This window comes from Mustelus asterias, chromosome 2 (genome assembly GCF_964213995.1).
Source record: "Mustelus asterias chromosome 2, sMusAst1.hap1.1, whole genome shotgun sequence".
NCBI lineage: Eukaryota > Metazoa > Chordata > Chondrichthyes > Carcharhiniformes > Triakidae > Mustelus > Mustelus asterias.
In genome coordinates this window covers 97,727,790-97,747,921 of record NC_135802.1, presented here as the reverse complement: position 1 = coordinate 97,747,921, position 20,132 = coordinate 97,727,790, and positions in this window count along the sequence as shown.

Sequence of the window (20,132 nt, the reverse complement as noted above, 5' to 3'; positions counted from 1 at the left end):
TGTGATTCATGAACTAGAACACCCAGATCCCTCTGTAACTCAGAGCTGTGCAACCTCTCGCCATTTAGATAATAAGCATCTTTTTTATTCTTCCTGCCAAAATGAACAATTTCACATTTGCCCACATTATATTCCATTGGCCAGATCTTTACCCACTCACTTAACCTACCTGTGCCCCTTTGCAGCCTCCTTCCATCCTCTTCGCAATTTACGTTCCTAACTATCTTTGTTTCATCAGCAAATTTATCAACCAAACTTTCAGTCCCTTCATCCAAGGCATTTATATAAAGTGGAAACTGTTGAGGCCCCAGCTCCCTGTGGCACTCACTCAGCACATCCTGCAAACAAGAAAAAGATTCATTTATGCCAACACTTTGTTTCCTGTTAGCGAGCCAATCTTCAATCCATGTCAGTATGTTATCCCCACACTATGAGTTTTTATTTTGACAACAAAATTTGATATAGCACTTTACCAAATTCAAAGCATGTTATCAACGAGTCCCAGACGCTATTGTCCAGGCTCACTACCTTAATCAACTTGCTGGCCGAGAATCACATTTGGTCTCCACCTCATGATGGCCTTGCTGGGGGGATCGGAGGCCATTGAAGCCCCACATGGTCAATGGAAGGGTGGGCCGTGCCCATGGGGCAGTGCCAGCCTGGCACCCCGCCACTGCCCACCGGGCACCCAAGCATTGCCCACCGGGTACCATATCTGTGCTTGGGCAATGCCAAGGGTGTGGGGCCTGAGTGGGAGCAGAACCTTGGAGTGGAGCTATGACAGAGGAAGGAAGGGGAGCTCCTCAGGGGTGGCAATCAGGGTGGGAGGGAAGGGAACTCTGCCTGGGGGGTGCGATCGGTGGTGGAAGGGGAGAGAACTCGCAATTGGAGCAGGGGGAGGGAACTCTTCCGGGGGGGGGGGGGCAGTCGGCATGGGGGAGGGACTCTGCTGGGAGGGTGATCAGTGCGGGGGTGGGGTGATTGGCAGCGGGGTAGGAGGGAGGCTCGAGGGGTGATCAGCGCAGGTTGGTGAAGTCAGTGGGGGGGGAGGACATGTCCATGGTGGGGGGTCTTGATGTCCATGGGGGTGGCGTCCTGATGTCCATTGGCAGGGGGCGATATCCGTGGGGGTGGGGTAAACATGTTTATTGGTGGACGGGTATGCAATGTTGCAGGTCTATTAGTGGGCCAGATAATGTTCACTCCAAAGGCACATGCCCGGTTTGATGGGTATATTTTATTTAAAATACTCTCCTGGGACACCATGTTAAGGAAGCCTATCCCACTGGGAGATTGGGGCACCTGCACAATGGCACCCTTAGAGCTCAGCAGTCAGCTTCCCCAGTGAGTTCAGGCACCACCCAACCACGCCCCCCCCCCCCATTCCCTCCCCCCCACCACCCCACCACAAGCTGTTGAGAATTTTCAAACTCATCCAAAAAATGAGTCTGAAACTCTTCTGTTTTCTTTTTCGTTCAGCGCTGAATTTCTTTTCTAAAATTCCGTTCCCAGAGTTATCTGAACTCACATGATCTACCTTCAGATTTCAGAGCAACGGTGTTAACAATGACTGTGTAAGTCAGTGGTGCCTGTCACTGACCTGTGTGCAATGCCATTGGATGATCTGTGCTGATTGGACACTTGATGGGTGGGCACCTGATCTCAGTGATGCTGAAGGTCAGCCCAGCATTGAGCATTTACACACCTGACTCTCTCTGGGGATCCACCGGGGACATGTGGAGAATATCAAAGGCAGCTGCTCACCTCTGCATTAAGGAGGTCACCAATGCTTTGTTTAAGAGAGTCGGAGAGTTTGGGTGGGATTCTCCCAAAATAATTCTGTCGAATTTGCGTAAAAACTGGAGTAAATCCCTCAGGTTTTTTCAACAGGAGTTCCAAAATGAATCTCTCACACTCTGTGCATCACAGAGCCCTAGTGTGAATCACGATAAAAATCAAGGCGGGGCCTATTCCCGCTGGAGATGCCGGCAGCTTCGCGCTGAGTGGGCCACAGCATGTGCGCTGATCTGTCAGCACTGAGATCGGCGCATGTGCAGTAGCCCCGCACTGCCGGTCTCCTGATCGCTGGCCAGCTCGATTGCTGGCTAGCCCTGCGACCCTGCATCGCTGGCTTACTGATCCCCTCCACGGCCCGATTGTTGGCCCCGCCCCGGACGTGTCTGGACCAACCTGACGGGCAGACACCTCGTCAGCCCACCTCACTCTCAACACCCCCCCCCCCCCCCCCCGCAGTCCAATCTCCCCCGCAACACTCACGATCTATCCCTGCCCGCATTAGGACCCGCCCCTTGGCACTGCCTGATGCCCAGCGGGCAGTGCCAAGATGCCCCCTGGGCATTGCCACTTTGCCCCTTGGTCAGTGCCAGGGGGTCAGACTGGTCTTACACCCGACCTCATGGGGGGCCTCCATGGCCCCCCTTCACTCCAGCTCCCTGCAAGTTGGAAGCTATTGTAAACCCCGCTGGAGTGAAGCGCTCCTGGCCGGGGGCGGGGAGGTTAGTGGGCCTGGAGACTTCATTCCCGGGCCCACTAATTACATGCAAATCATGATTAGCATAAATTATACGGCTCTGCGCTGATTTCTCACGCGGAGCTGATGGCGCTGGAAATCCAGTGGCTGGAACTCACAGAGGCCGTGGCACCCAGTGGGGAGCCTGCTGAATGGCCTCCATTTGAGTCTCGCAGCCCACCACACTGCTAAAGTGCAACGGCCTGGGAGAATTGCCTCCTTTGTGCTTTACAGCACTGACCCTGATGCACAGGCTGAGAGGTCTGTTGGCTTCAGGACCGCAACAGGGTCTGCACAAGTGCAGAGTGTCATTGATTGCACTCATGTGGATCCTGCTGTGGGAGCTCCTGCTCTTTACAAGAAGGTGGATCCTACAGTAGCTTCCACAGAGATGCTGGAGGCTCAGTAACACCTGAGGCAGATTGGAGGTGGTTCCAGGAGAAGCTGGTTCCACTGTGATAACATCACTGAACTATTAATCCAGAGGACCAGGTTAATGCTCTGAGGACAATATTTCAAATTCCACCAAAGCAGCTGTTGGAATATGAATTCAATTAATCTGGAATTGAAAACTGGTCTCAGTAGTGTGACCATGAAACTGTCATCAGTTGTTGTAAAGATCCATATTGTTCACTGATGCCCCTTTATGAGAGGAAACCTGCCACCTTTATCCAGTCTGGACTACATGTGACTCCAGGCCCACTACAACGTGGTTGACTCTTAACTGCCCTTTGTTCAGCTCAAGGGCAATTAGGTCTGGGAGACATATGCTATCTTTGCCAGCAATGCCCACATCCCATGAAAGAATAAAGAAAAAAATTGGGCTTGGCTGTCATTTAAAAATGATGCCAGCACCTGTGCTCATTTCACCTGACACCAGAAGCAGCAGCTTCCTGCCTGCCTCTAACTCGCTCGGTCCCAATGTCTACAAGTTGATCATTTGTTAGCCACCAGATAATTGCGTTCAGCCAGCTGCTTCTGCCCCAAAGAGAAATACTGTCCACTTTCAGGACCTCCATACCACTGACATTAAATTACACCCAATATACACCTGTAAATAACAGTGATACTATGAATGTAACATGATACTCTGGTTTAATATCACTAAATTAGAAGGTATTGGAACATGAATTTGGATATTGCCATGAACTTTCAGATCACCTTAAAATCAAGTGACTAGTCTGTTCTGCAGTTCAATGGTTCAGATAGACTATACCAGTGCTGTGAAAATCAACTTGATAAAGTTAATCTGAAAGCATTACAATTCATCCAGCACCTTATACCTGCACATTATAATTTACTTTCCAATTAATTTAACATAACTTGTAATCCCAAGAATTCCTGACACTCATAACTACCACAGTTGTGACCATTTGTGATTTTAAATATTCTTTAGTGATGTGGGGGAAAGTGGAACTTTGTTCTATTCCTTTCTACAACCTCGACTTCTGTTAATTGGCTCGAGACTGAGACTGACCAGTGGATAAATTACATGTTAGGTCTGGTACTGAGCCACATAAAACTGATTCCTGTTAAGTAGGTACCACAATTGCCTTTGACCCAACCACGTTCCACATAGTGAATGATAAAGTTCATGTTTTCTGTGCTTAAAGTGTTTTATGAGGGTTCATAACTTGCTTTTGTCTCTGTGCCCCTATTTATATAAACCAGCATTCAGAATAATTTATTAACTGTATGTTTGTTTCCCTTGGGCCTTCTTCTCTTTCCTTGTTGCAGTCCTGGCTGCTGTGCCCATTAACGTGTCCTTGGTGTTGTCAGGGCTTTCTGGCTGCAGAATGGGATAATATGGAGAGGGGTGTTCCATGCCGACTTTGCTTGTTGTGTGATGTGCGGGTGGGGGTGAGTGCGGGGGGCATCCACCCCAACGTCAGCATTCTGTTCCTCCCCCACTTTCTCAACCTGCCCTGCCACCTACAATGATTTATGCACATGTATGCCCAGGTTCCTCTGCTTCTGCATTTCCTTTAGAATTGTACCCTGTATTTTATGTCACCTCTCCTTGTTTTTCTGATTAAAAGTATCACTTCACACTTCCGTATATTAAATTTCATCTGCCACATGTCTGCCCATTTCACCAGACTGTCTTAATCCTCTGAAGTCTATCGTTAACATCCCAATAGTTCACAACACTTCCCAAGTCTTGCATCACCTTCAAATTTTGAAATTGCAGCCTGTACTAGGAAATTGTGCCCAGGTTTGGGTTACTAATATAAATCAAGAATTAATATAACTCAAGAAAAGAGTTGTCCCTCTATATATATAATCCCCCAGTCAGAAGTAAGTAAATTTTTCTGTAAGCCATGTTTTTAATAGGCTTGAATTAAATAATGCTTGAATTGCAGAATGAAATTCGAGCTATTCTGAAGTCAAATTCAAAGTACCACATGGATTCAAATGAAATGCCTAATGGCACTAGTACTTTGCATTTAAAAAGCATTGTTTTACTGAGGTTTGGGGACTCAAATTATTAATACATAGGAAAACAATATGATAGTAGATTTTGGAATGGTATGGCCAACGAATCTTCTTAGAGTTCCTGCACCTCACAATTTGGCACTATGTCTATGAGTGCCTATTCCATTGTGCAAAATGAATTTAAATGGTGCTCTGGTAAAGAGATCAGTCATTGTTGGGCTGTTTTTCCAAATTATCCATTAATCGAATGGATTTTATGTTGGGAAATGATAGAGCGGGCAGGATAGCTTTTTTTCCACAACCTTGGATGGTGTGCCACAATTCAAGAATGATTCTTGCGAGTAGAAGTTCTTCGGCTGTTCGTGATGCAGTTGAGCAACAAACTGATTCAATGAAAAATACTGATGTATCCATCCCCTTAATGGACAGTGAAGAGGCAGGAAAAGTGCCGGCAGAATTTCAAAATCAAAGTTCTTCACAGAATGGACTGAGACCTCAAACTGACCCTGCAGGGTTTACAATACTTAACATTGAAATAAAAATGCCTGCTAGATACAGAATAGAATTGCAGGCAACTGGACCGGGTTCAAAAGACCAATTGAAATGACTGGAATAATATGTTTTCTGAATTGTGTGGAGGACTCAAAATCTTAGAATGGAAAATAAAAGTTCGGAATGAGAAAGTTGTTGCCATAGCTCAGCAAGAATGCACTAAAGTGGAATCAGGAAAAACTGAAAGATTCCAGATTGTTTAAAGATCAAACCAAATAAGAATATTAAACCTTCCTGCTGGATCATTAAAAAAATTGCTGATATTCTTAAAGGGTGAAAGGAGAAAAGTTTAAAGGGAATATTAGGGGGGGCTTCTTCACGCAGAGAGTGGTGGGAGTGTGGAATGAGCTGCCGGATAAAGTGGTAAATGTGGGGTCACTTTTAACATTTAAGAAAAACTTGGATGGGTTCATGGATGAGAGGGGTGTGGAGGGATATGGTCCAAGTGCAGGTCAATGGGACTAGGCAAAAAATGGTTCGGCACAGACAAGAAGGGCCAAAAGGCCTGTTTCTGAGCTGTAATTTTCTATGGTTCTATGGTTCTATGGCTAGGGAAGGTACAAAGGTACGAGTTGTTGGCACAAAATGAAACCATTCTGAATGTATTATTATCTCCAAAGATAATTTATAATGTTTGAGTCTAGAAAACCAATTTAAAATGAAGATATGTCTAAAACTGAGCAAGGAGAGTGAGATAGTTTAACTATGGGCTTAGCATGTTTCAAAGCTTAAGTCTTAACAAACTGTTTTAAAAATGGAGCCCATTCCCGGGCTGAGTGTGGGGCGGGACGGGTGCTGAAATCGTCAGCCCGCCCACAATATATAAACAATCATCAAAGGGTTAATTGGGCTTGTTACCAAGCCAGTTGACCCTGATAATATCCTGCCCAAGCCGCAAAACGGTTAATGTGGGCAGTTGGGTGGAGTAAGTAGCCTCATTTAAAAAGAACTCTTTGACAGGTGGGAAGGGAAGGGGGGCCAGGCCCTTTCTTTGGGGGCTGCCCTTTGCAGATTGGGGATGCCCCCCTAAGATAGAACCCTCCTTTCTTCCTACCTGCTCACTTCCCGCAAGGAACTACAAAAGGTCGTGAATGTAGCCCATCCATCACACAAACCAGCCTCCCATCCATTGACTCTGTCGACAGTTCCTGCTGCCTCGGCAAAGCAGCCAGCATAATTAAGGACCCCACGCACCCCGGACATTCTCTCTTCCACCTTCTTCTGTCCAGAAAAAGATACAAAAGTCTGAGGTCACGTACCAACCGACTCAAGAACAGTTTCTTCCCGGCTGCTGTCAGATCTTTGAATGGATTTACCTTGCATTAAGTTGATCTTTCTCTACACCCTAGCTATGACTGTAACACCACATTCTGCACTCACTCGTTTCCTTCTCTATGAACTCTATGTTTTGTCTGTATAGCGCGCAAGAAACAATACTTTTCACTGTATATTAATACATGTGACAATAATAAATAAAAATTTAAAAATCCTTAAAACCACTCCCCCAGCCCCCTGCACCTCCCTCGCTAATCTGCCTAAACCCACACTGTCCAAGGCCCTGGGCATATCTGTTTCCATGGATCCATCGGGCCTTCTTCTCCTTCCTAGTTGCAGTCCTGGCTGTGCTCACTTATGGGCCGTTGGCGTTGTCAGGACAGATGGAACTGCCAACCAATCAGCAGCTTCCTGGCTGCAGAGTGGGTTAATATTGAGTGGGGTGTTCCATGCCAAATTTGTTTGTTGCGCAAGGGGGCAGAAGGTATCCACCCAAACTCTAACATTCTGTCCCACCCAAACTCTGACATTCTGTCCCACCCAAACTCTGACATTCTGTCCCACCCCCACTGTAACATACTGTCCTGGGTTTAGCCACAGAGTTTTGAGTTTTGATATTCAAACTCATCTCAAGTGGAACCAGAGAAAACTGCTACTGCAAACATCAAGAGCAGTGAATGCGTCCTCCTAAATCTCCTGATGTTTTTCTTCAGTGGCACAAAAGAATGACAGGCCAGCTTCATTTTCAATTCTTCACCCTGGGAAAAGCAAGTGTGACCAAGAACTCATGAACTCTCGAGACCTCACGTAACCATAATTTTTTCTGGAGTGTGTGTGTATGTCTGTATGAATAGGTGTGGTTGCATTTATATTCGGGTGTTAAATAATAAACATAATCTTTTTTTATTGGAAAATCTGTCATTCCTCCATTCCTGACATTTACAGCACTCAGGGTAAAGCATTTTTAAGAGGATACATCCTCTCATCTAGCGATTATATTCAAGGCTAAGTTAAATCAATGTTTGATTGACAAGGGAGTCAAGGGACAAGCAAGAAAGTGGGGTTACGGCCACAATCATAGCAGCCATGACTTTAATGAATGGCGGAGTGGGCTTGATGTACCAAATGGCCTACACCTGCACTTATTTCTAATGGTGCCAGGATCAATGTATATAAAAGATGCACTCCCACAACTCACTAAGCCTCCTTCATCATCACCTTCCAAACCCACAATCCATACCACTGAGAAGGACAAGGGTAGTAGACAAATACAGCTGGATTTGACGGTGCCCGACAAGGTGAGGAAGATGGAATGGAAAGTGTCTGGTCCATGCAGCCCCTCCCTTGCCATCTCAGCACAGTTCCTTTGGGAAGGAGGGCTTCGCACCCAATCAGTCAAGAGGTAAGGAAGAAAGGGGAACTATCTCTACCACCCTGTCTCTAAGAATGTGGTAAGATAGCTGTTAAGGTGTATTACATATTGTAAGTTGTAGTTTTTTAACAACTCAATGTGATGCACTTTTATTTCTTCCAGGGGAGAGGTCGTGCAACAACCTAATTCAAAATTCATGTCCTTTGGAACATAATTTTTAGTTTTAGGTACTATAAGCTTCGATGTAAGATAAATGGAAAGGCCTGTTAGGCCAATGAGGGCCAGACCTTGGGGGGTGGAGGGGGGCGGGGGGGGGGGGGGGGTGGGATGAAAGGAGTTGGACTTCAGCGTGTGGGTTTGGGAAGTAGTTCAGATTGCAGAAAGCAGGTAGTGGGGAACGTGTAAGGCCTGAGGGGGGATCAGGTCAGTATTGGGTGTTATGTCAGTTTGGGTCGTGGGAGGACAGGTTGGGCCTTGGGTGGGCGTGGGGGTGAGACAGGCCCATTGGGGTAGGGGGAAGAAGTCCTTTGCAGGTGGGAATCCTGTGAGGGCTTGTGGGGGGTTCTGGGGAATAATGTGGGGTTCATTAGTTGGAGGCTCAGAGGAATTCCGTGGAATGGCAGGGATGTGGGAGGAGCCCAATGGGGGTTCGGTCTGGGTCTGTACAATAGTCACCCAAATGTTAGAAGAGGTTTTAATTCTTCTAACTTTTCCTGAGTAACTATTGGTGTAACCCTGTCAGAACCGTCCAAAGTTTATGATTGCATTTCTGGATGGTTCCCAGTGCAGGACAATTGCCCAGAGGAAGTCTGCACTTCTGGGAAATTGCCATGCAAACCCTCAGTGGTGAAATTCTGAGTAGGATTCCACAGCACATCTTTGGGGTAATCCTCCAATCTTAAACTAGAGAGCTCGGAGGTTATGGACCATAGTTCTGACTCAGGATATTGTGTGGCTTTGAGGGAAACTTGCAGGTGGTGTTACTATGGGCTGAATTTTATGGCCACAAATTGGGTTGCCCTCTGTGCTAATGTAAAACATTCACAATGCGTTTGGGTTGGCATTCCGATGTCATCACACCAATATGCAATATTACAGAAGGCGAGTGGGTGCTGAAATCAGAAGCTCGCCCATAATTTTGAAAAAGAATTAGCAAGGTGTTGAACTGGTTAAAGACCCAGTGGACATGTATTTTTATTTTGCCCACTCTATTCTTGGGTAGTTGGGCAAGTAAACGCTTGGGAGTGATTTACGCCAGATAAAAGCAGGCAGTACAAGGGTGGATGGAAATGTCTGCAAGCTGGACCCTGGTTCCATGTAGCAGCAGAGTCTGCTGGTGAAGGTGGCAGTATTTGGATGGTACTGGACGTTTTTTATTCACTGTTTTTAGTCTGCCATCACAGATGGTGAGAGAATGAGAGGGCAGGGGTCTTTTAAAATAGTGGTTTTGACCAACTTCCAGTTCATGATGTAGCTTTCTGCTGCCTGATGTCCCAGCCTAGATGCCTGATTGGGTGCGAAGCCCTCCTTCCCAAAGGAACTGTGCTGAGATGGTAAGGGAGGGGCTGCATGGACCAGACACTTTCCATTCCATCATCCTCACCTTGTCAGGCACCGTCAAATCCAGCTGCATTTGTCTACTGCCCTTGTCCTTCTCAGTGGTACGGGTTGTGGGTTTGGAAGGTGATGATGAAGGAGGCTTAGTGAGTTGTGGTAGTGCATCTTTTATATACATTGATCCTGGCACCATTAGAAATAAGTGCAGGTGTAGGCCATTTGGTACATCAAGCCCACTCCGCCATTCATTAAAGTCATGGCTGCTATGATTGTGGCCGTAACTTCACTTTCTTGCTTGTCCCTTGACTCCCTTGTCAATCAAACATTGATTTAACTTAGCCTTGAATATAATCGCTAGTCCTGCCTCCATTGATCACTGGGGAAGAGAGTTTCAAAGATTAATAACCCTCTACAAGAAGAAATTCCTCTTCATCTCTGTTCTTTATGGGAGACCCTAAATTTCAAAACTATGCCCACCAGTTCCTTATTAAGAGGAAAGATCCTCTCATCATCTACCCTGTCAAACTCCCTCATAATCTTATATGTTTCAATAAGATCAGCTCTCGTTCTTCCAAATTTCACGAAAATAGGCATAATCTGTTCAACCTTTCCTCATGTGATGGCCTCTTCATCCTATGAATTAGTCTGGTCTGGGAAACCTTCCCTGAACTGCTTCCAATGCGAGTATATCCCTCCTTAGGTAAAGAGGCCAAAACTGTACACAGTACTCCAGGCGTGGTTTCACCAATGCTCTGTATAGTTGTAGCAAAATTACTTTTAAACTCCATCCCCTTGCAATAACTTTCCTTATGCCTTCCTAATCACTGCATGCTACCTTTATTGCAGTTAATGTACAAGAGCATTCAAATCCCTCTGTACTGCCACATTCTGCAGTCTCTCAATTTAAATAATATTCTGTTTTTTATTTTTCCTGCAAAATGGACAAACTAATGTTTTCCCACATTATACATCACCTGTCAATGTTTTGCCTCATTACATAGCCTATCAACATCACTTTGTATCTTCCTCACAACTTGTTATCCTATCTATCTTTGTAGCAAATTTGGCTACAAACAGTCAGTCCCTTCATCCAGGACTAAATATAATTCATAAATACTTGGGTCCCAGCACTGACCCCTGCAGGTATTTGACGTTTCAAAAAGATATGACGTTGGGAAAGGATAGTGGGGTAGCTCTGTTAATTAAGGATGTCATTAATGATTGGTTGAAAAGAACAATATTTTGAATCAGTTTAGGTAGAGTTAAGAAATAGTAAAGGTAGGAAGTCACTTGTGGGAGTAGTTTATAGGCATCCTAACTATTAAATGGTGCTGGGTGTGGTATTGACCTGCCTTTTATGCAGGGGTCAAGTTTCTAAATGAGGTAGAGGAGCAAAGGGAGTTAAGAGGTAAAGACACACAAATCACTAACTGTAGAGACACAGACTAATAAGGCTATAAAAAAGCAAAGGAAATACTGTGATTCCTTTCTAGAGTGATAGAATTGAAAAGTGGATAAGTTTTGTTAAACTTGTACAGAACATTGGGTAGACCACCCTTGAAGCACCATGAACAGATTCTCTCGCCAAATTATAAAAAAGGACATCGAGACACTGGAGAAAGTGCAAAAAAAAGACTTCCAAGAATTATGCCAGAACTGAGAGGTTATAGCTGTTTGGAAACATTGAACAGACTTTGGTTCTTACTGTGAGGTGACCTAATGGAGATAGGGTAGGAACAGGCTGGACTCAGAGAAGGTGTTTCCACTAATGGAATTCAGGTCCATAAATGTAAGACAGTCATTAGTACATTTAACAGGGAATTCAGGAGAAACTTCTATAACCAGGCATTAGGTAAAATGTGGAGATCAATACCATAGGTAATAGTGGAGCCAAATAACATATAAGAGGTGGTTTGATTAACACTTGCTGATAGGATTAAGCAACAAGGGGTAGCAGAATATTTGTGTAGAGTGAAAGATCAGGCACGGAACAGTTCAGCCAAGTAGCCCTTTTCCGCTCTGTAATTCTACGTAAGATGTATACCGATAGTTACCATGCTAACGACTGAACACTATTTCCCTTAGGTCGACATTTTAAATTACAAAGGCATTAATGAGATGTTCATGTAGGCTGCAGATACTCTGGTTCTTGTTCGGTTACACTGAGGGAGAATTTACCATAACCAATGCAATTACTAGCACATCTTTCAGACTGTGGGAGGAAACCGGAACACCCGGAGGAAACCCACACAGACACAGGGAGAACGAACAGACTGCACAGACAATGACCCAAGTTGGGAATTGAACCTGCGTCCCTGGCGCTGTGAGGCAGCAGTGCTAACCACTGTGCCACCGTGACGCTTTTCCCCTACTGATGTCCCGGAGTAAAAGGAATGGATTATACTGCAACATCAATCACTAAACTGCAATGTGAAGGAGGCTTCAGAGTACTGAAAGACCTTCTGAAACTTTCTTGGCAACTCATGAAACTTTTGCCTGTTTCAAAGCCGCTGAGAGTAGTACAGTGCATGGTTGGAGTATTTCACCGCATAAAGTGCCATATTGAAAGAATTATTTGTTTTTATTAAAATATCCAATGATTTATTAAGCCATTTGTTCATCTGATGTAGCAAAAAGAAAACTGGAAAGTTAATATTTTGGCAAATCATCCAGAGACAGATGTGAACTATACTAAAAAAATGAGGAGCAGATGCTACAGTTAAACCAAAATGCAACAAAATAAATCCAAATGGCTATCTCATGCAAATTACATGCAAACCTTATAGTATGCGGTATTCTTTCCAGACCTACTGCTGTACAGAAAGGAACAGTTCAGGTAAAATAAAAGCAACATGGAAACAGTTACAGTATTCCCCAGTCTAACAAAGTAGAAGATAAATTGTCCAACAAATATTATGAATGGTTTCTGGAAGAAAATTGTGTCCAAACGTGCAGGATACAGCAGCAGCAGCAGGCTACATGTGGAACTAACTTTACCTTTACTGGTGTGCTTGCTCACAGATTGTATAGAATGGAAAGGTCAAGATTGAGGACGGTGGAAAAAAGATTTTTGGCAGTGAATTCATTTGGAAAGCAGCAAGAAGACCGTCTGTTTCCAAGATTCAAAATCAACAAACTGGATATTTGTTTAATTTATCTTAGTCTGTCACCAGCTCGTATCCAATTTTTTAAAAATCAGCCATTGTTAATGATGGGTTTCAGGACTGCAATAATCTACTTGTTTCATAGCATGCAGATATGATATTACTTACGAACAAATCATGACATGTTTGTCATGTCCCTCTTGAACTGAGGAGAGAGAAGAACGACAACTGGTCAAAAAATTCTGAACCGATCATGATGATGACTTTAAACACATTAGTCACCATAGAGACCAAATCAAACCTGCAATTAGATGACATCCAGTTATGTGCAATCACTGAAACCAAGATCACAGGAGCTTGACATTTCTGTTTAGTTTGTAACTTTCTGTCTCATTTCAGAACATTAGGACTCACGAAACAGGAACAAGAGTTGACCATATGGCCCCACTGAGCCATTCAATTAGATTATGGCTGATCTTTGACCTCAACTCCACTTTCCTGTCTATCCACATATCTCTCCACCCCTGTATGAATTTCAGCCTTGAATATATTCAATGATTGATTGTCCACAAACCTCTGGTGTGGAGAATTCCAAAGATTCACAACCCTCTGAGTCAAGAAATCTTTTCCTGTCTCCAGCCTAAGTGGCTCATCACTTTATCCTGAGACTATGAGGGGGAATTTTCCCCAAAAATGACTAAGATCACGATCTTACCAAAAAAATTCGAAGTGCCGAGCAAGCTAGAAAACGGGAGAGTTTCAGACCTGTTTTTGGTTGAGTTTGAAAATGCAATCTTATGCCACTCTGTGACTTTTTTGGACAGAAGTGCAATTATCACCAGTACAGGATGGGTGTAGAGCCTCAGCTTGCCAGTAAAGTTGGCTGAAGACTGCCTGAGGCACTATTGCGCAGGCATCCCGATCTCCCACTGAACTGGGAGACCTCCTGCTACCCCCTCCACACCCCACCCCCCATGAATATTTCACCCCCCCCCCCTACCCCATCACTGGCCACCCACCCCCAGCAACACAGGTCATCGGCATCAGGACCCGCCCGATGGGTTCCCCGTCACAACTCCTTCTGTGGCCCACCCTGCACGCTCTACCCTGTGGTGGTCTCATCGCCCACCCACCCATCAATCACTCCCTGTGCTGGACTCCCCGTCCACCCTCCCAGCTGATTGTGCCGGTCCCTCCCACCAGCCCTCCTCCCCCCCACCCATCCTCCCGGCGATCCCTCCCTGTGCTAGTCTCCCTCTCCCCCCACCAATAGCACTCTGTGCTGGTCACCCTCTCCGCTGCCGATAGCACCCTGTGCTGGTCTCTCTCTCCCCCACTGCCGATCGCTCCCTGTGCTGGTCTCCCTCTCCCCCCACCGATAGCACTCTGTGCTGGTCGCCTCTCTCCCCGCTGATAGCACCCTGTGCTGGTCTCCCTCTCCCCCTGCCAATCACCACCCGCCTGCAGGGTTCCTCCCTCCTCAACAATCACCCCCATCTGCGGAGTTCTCCCCACTGCCGATCATCCCCATCTGCAGAATTGCCTCCCTCCACTTCCAGAACTCCCCCTCACTGCCCACGGAGCTCCCCCCTTGCCCGCCGACATTCATTGCTCCATCCCCCACTCAGGCCCCACCCACTTGGCACTACCTCAGCACAGTTATGCTGCCCAGTGGGCAGGTACCAGGGTGCCTGATGGGCACTGCCAGGCTGGAACTGCTCCATGGGCACTGTATGACTATGCCCCTAACCACCCGAGGGCTTCAATGGCCTCTGATTCCCCAGGCGAGGCCATCACATTTGGACCCCGCTGGTGAAGCTCGACTGGTGAGGGGATAAGTATAAGTTAGCCCGGACAATAGCATCTGGGGCTTGCTAATGACATGTAAAACATGTCATTAATATTTAAATTGGCTTCATGCCTTTCTATGAATGTTTCAGAGTTTTGGGACAGAACTACACAAGTTACCTTGATAATTATCCAGGAAATGTGAGACTGATTAAATCTGATCTAACACCTGGGCAACTCCACAGCTGACCAACCATCCCCCCACCCCACCTCTGCCTGCACCAATCACTTTCCTGACCCCTTGATTCCCTCGCAATCTCCTGACAAATTTATTCTTCACTGACCTGACCCAACTGACCCCTGGCCCAACTACCCACTCACCCACCTACCCAATCACCCACCTACCCACCTAACCCACTGACCACCTTGCTCAACTACCCACTCACCATCTATCCATCTATCCCACCTGCACCCCTAGCCCAACTATCCACTCACCCACCTACCCACCTCACCCACTGACCACCTCACCCAACTACTCACTCACCATCTACCCACCTAACCCACTTGCACCCCTAGCCCAACTACCCACTCCCTACCAGCTCACCTTATCCACCTCGATATCTACCCACTCACCCATCTGACCACCTCGTCCAACTACCCACTCACCCAACTACTCACCTTACCACCTAAGCACCTACCATACCTCACTATCTACCCACTCACCCATCTACCCACCTCACCCGCCTGACCACTTCACCCAGCCACCCAGTCTTCCATTCATCCATTCATTCATCCATTCCCTAATCCACACCCATTCATTAAAAGACTGGACCTTAATCACTTACCTGAATAAAACAGTTAGTGCTGCAAAAAAGGGGCATGTCCTTTGCTCTGGTCATCTTCACTGGTCTCTTTCTAGATGTTTGGCCTCTTTAAATGCATTCAGGTAAGTGGACAATTTGCTGCCTAATGAGCATTGGCCACAACGGTTCCAATGCTGACTGAAGATTTAGCTCATTCTGTTTGTCTATTCTTCTTACTAAAGTGAATAACTTTCTATTTTTCCCCATTTCATTCCATTCGTCACCTTCTTCCTCATTCACTATACCTGTTAATATTATATATTCTGCTGTAGGCTCTGCACAAGTTACTGTGCCACCTAAGAAATACAGTTGATCTTGTTCTACTTGGTCCCATATACACCTTACTGGAGGCTGAAATGTAACCCCCCACCCCCTCTCAACCCCCGCAATTGTGTAACATTACACTAACCACCACACAAACACTGGGCTGATCTTTACCTCACCAAAATGGTGCATTTTGGTTGGGTGGGAAGTAAAAATGTAAAGAATTTCCAATCTATCCCCAACCTTCAACGAACCAATTTTAAAAGAGGAAGTTTAAGGAGAGTGCGTCTCTTGTCTACTTCCAAGAAGCAAGACTCTCCTTTAAATATATTCATGAGGCTTTGTGCCTCCACTATTTTTCTCTATTCCAGCTTTACTGCAGCAGGAAGAGACAGGTGAACATGTCTGCATGGGACGGATCAATGCCTTTTCATCACTGCTTATGGACCAGGAGGAGCTGGCGCTTCCCCCGGCCCACCGATCAATCCTATTAATGTCCCCAGTAATCAGAACCTCCTCACTAGCTGTGATCCTATGCATTTCCAATATCTTCCATGATTTCTTCCCCACCTCCATGTTGTCCAGGCACCTTGACCATCATTTTCCTTGTAAAAGGCAGGCTGAGGTAACAAGAAACGTATGAGGCAGGATTTACCCTGTGGCCTTCTGAACCCCACTGTCAGGATTAAATGGAGGTCAGAGGTTGGCAAGAGAGGAAGCCTTCCAGATTGAGGACAGCAGCAGTGGAATGCCATAGCAAATAAATGAAAGGAAAGGGTATCACAAGACAGAGGTATCATCTTCCAACTTTTCAAATGTAAAATAAAAAATGCTATTGGCAGGAGAGGAGAATGGAATTCCTCCACAGGGCCACCTGTGGATGCTGCTGCACCAGGTGTACATGAGCAACCTTTGATTATAGAAACCCTATAGTGCAGAAGAAGGCCATTCGCTTCATCGAGTCTGCATTGACTGTCCAAAAGACCACTCCACCTAGGATGACTCTCCCACCCTATCCCTGTTACCCCATGCATTTACCATGGCCAATCCATCTAACCTATACATCTTTGGAATGTGGGAGGAAACCAGAGCACCCGGAGGAAACCCGTGCAGACACGGGGAGAACGTGTAAACTCCGGACAGACAATCACCCAAGCATGGGTCCCTGGCACTTTGAGGCAGCAGTGTTAACCACTTTACCACCGTGCCACCCAAGCTTGCTTGGAGTGCTAGCGTTCCCTGGCCTGTGAGAGGAGGTCTCCTTCAGTCCGCTAAATCGTCCTCCATCTGCCGTCTCTGCCTGTGGGGATCTGAAGACCGGCTGGAAAATCCCAGCTGCCATCCAATAACACTTTTAATAAGCCTTTACCTGGCTAAATAGGCCCACCTGCCTTTTGCAGGCAGCTAACCCTGCTGCACCTGCCCCCCATCCTGCCTCTGGCAAAATGGCTGAAGGGCAGGACGGCAGTGCAAAGCTCTGTGCCAGCCCACCGACATTCCTGGACCCTCGGGGCCTAAAATTCAGGCCTGTGGAATCTGTGCAAACTTGATTGCATTCGATGTCTTCCATTTCCCTGGGGGTTCTGCTGGTCTCCCATTGAATGCTCTGGCTAATGCCTAAAGTTCACAGAACCTCTAACAATAGCTCCTGTAATCACCAGACCGCTGCTCAATGTTGAAATTGACAGATTTTTCAGGTTTCCCAAACCAAACAGAAAGCTCATTGCCATAACCTATAGGGGGGAAGTTCTTGAGAATCTTAGCACATAAATGCAAGGGGATGGTGGTGGTGGGAGCTGGTGGGGGGGGGGGGGGGGGGGAGGAGGGGGGTGGCGGGGTGATGTGAGATTGGGGGGGAGTGGAAAGAAACAGGCTCCTGATCACAACATCTCCACTTTACACTTCATGACAGAAAGCAGATGTGGACAGGAAACAGTGAGGTGGACATTGAGAAGGTGCATAAGGCAGGAATTTATCATCACCCTGGATATTCTCGACAATGTTGGTTGCAATGGTCGTAGACTGCTTGTTCAATAATTCACAGCAACATCTCCTCTATGTGCCTCAGGAGATGTCTGTTCCCTTTTGGTTCTCTGTTCCTACCAACTATTATGTGCTATCTAGACGTGAAAGAGAAATGGAAGATTATGAGTGAGTGTATCCCAGTTTGTTTGGGTGCTGTGTCTGTCACAGCTGAATTGTGTGGAAGCTGCGAGTTGTAAGTGTGAATCTTGCAAGGGTATTAAGTATGTGAGGCCCAAGTGGAGGATATGAATGTTCAGCGTGAGTCCTGATGGCTAGATAGCTAATGGATGCGTAATGGGGGTGTAATGCATTGAGCAATGTATGATGGTGTGGTGGGAAGGAGATGGCATTTGAAGATGCCTTCACTGACTTGACCACTCGTGTGAGGTTTTTGAGACTTTTGTGGCATTGCAGCCAGGTGTCCTCAGTGCCATGTGTTTTGAATTAACCTCTGTTGGCTATCTGCTCCTATTCCTTTTGCAATATGCTCCTTAAGGACCTCCAAGCCCCAAGTGGAAATATGACCTCTTTCCTCTGTTTCAGCTCCAGGGCTAAAGCCTCCAGCACAGAATCCGAGAACCTGGGAGCAGCTCTGGCCACAAATTCTATTTGGTACCCTTTATGATTTTCCTGAAACACTTTTGGAGACAGTTCCACCATCTGCTACAGCAAGAGGGTACCTCTTGTTCAGGAGGGACAGGTTGACTTTAAGAAATGCAGGCTAGCTTCAACTCATGCTAACCACACCCCATCATTTACAGAGAGTGTAGCCAATCAGCAGTGCATTTAGTACTGGACTGCATGTTGCAATCATGCTGATAAGCAGACAGAACAACGATGGCCTGCTAACAACATCATCTCAACCTGGTGCTGGGTGATTGTGCATTGTGACCCTTGTGCCTGAAAATCTATACTATCCCATTTTTAGCCCTCATTGCCAAGGTTTACCATGAATAATGACCACTTGGATTAATGGTCTGAAATGACTAACAACAATGGAACTGTTCATCAGCAATGCCAGCATAAGGGAGAAGGAAAAGAACTGGCAAAGAAAATTCGAAAAGAAATATTCCTGGACTGACATTGAAAATTTCCAAATAAAACTTTTTTCTAGCATTTGTGTAGACCACCATACAAACATATGTTTTGGAACAGTTAATTTCCACTCAATATTCCCTTCAAATAGCCAATGGCAGGCCAAGTTAAAATAATAGACACGAATTCTACAGCAGATGGTCTGAAATCTCCAGCCCAATGTTTGAGTATTCCCCCAATCTAAATTACATCCGACAAACACACAAAACCTTGTTCAGGAAAAATAGTTGATTCTGGACATTTTCCTTCTGATTGGCCAAGAAATTGAAGCACACCCAAAGTGGGAAGAGAGGAGGTGCTGAAACAATCCCAGTGCCCAAAATGTTAGGCCTGCAGGGCAGCTGACATCGAGCTGTTGGGATGAACACAACAAATAGGCACTACCCCTATCCACCCCCCCCCCCCCCTCCCCGCCCCCATCCTCACCTCACCCTCCCCCCAGCCCCGGCCCCCAACCCAGCTGCCACCTCACATACACACACACAATTCTCCGATGCAAAGCAATCAAAGATCAGGCTGCTGTAACACCAGTTGGGCCCTGAGATAAATCATTAAACTGGACTAAGAAGGGAAACAATTTGGGAAGAGCGGGGTTTGTGAAGGATATCAATTAGAAATTGGAGAGCAAGGAACTGGGTGGTGATCGGGAAGGGAATGTTGTCAGGACGGGGTTGTGGGAGGGTTGGTCACCAGGTAAAGATCAAGGTTGAATGAATAAGGAGGGTCAGTATTTGGATAGAAAGGGTAAAGATGCCAATTGGGGGATAGCACTGCTTGAAAAGAGTGATTAGTGATTTGTGAGGACAGAGACTGGAGGGGTAAAATCCCTCATCACCATTCATTTATGGCCTCCATGCAGATGAATTCAGCTAGGTTCTTGCTCAATAATCCTTTTATCTTTAGATATCACTGAATGAAATAGATATATGCATACCATGGTAAACACAGCAAACAATTTAATGTTTTAATATTGGGAAGAGATTGATAATTTTGCTAATGCGTAATTGAAATTCTGCTCATTGACAAGAAATAATGATAAAGGAGCTCTTTAAAGTTACATTCTAATGAAGCAGCCATGCACAAAATTAGCAGATGGCTCTTCAGGTTTTGAAGAATTTGTGAATTATTGCAAGTCAAGGAAATCAAATCGCATAGAAAAAGAAATGGATGTTGTAGAGGGAGTTACAAGTTGTATTTCAGTCAAGGACTCAGGTCACATCATGTCGTGAATACAATCCCAAAATTGAATTACAGTATTCAATTCTCTCCGT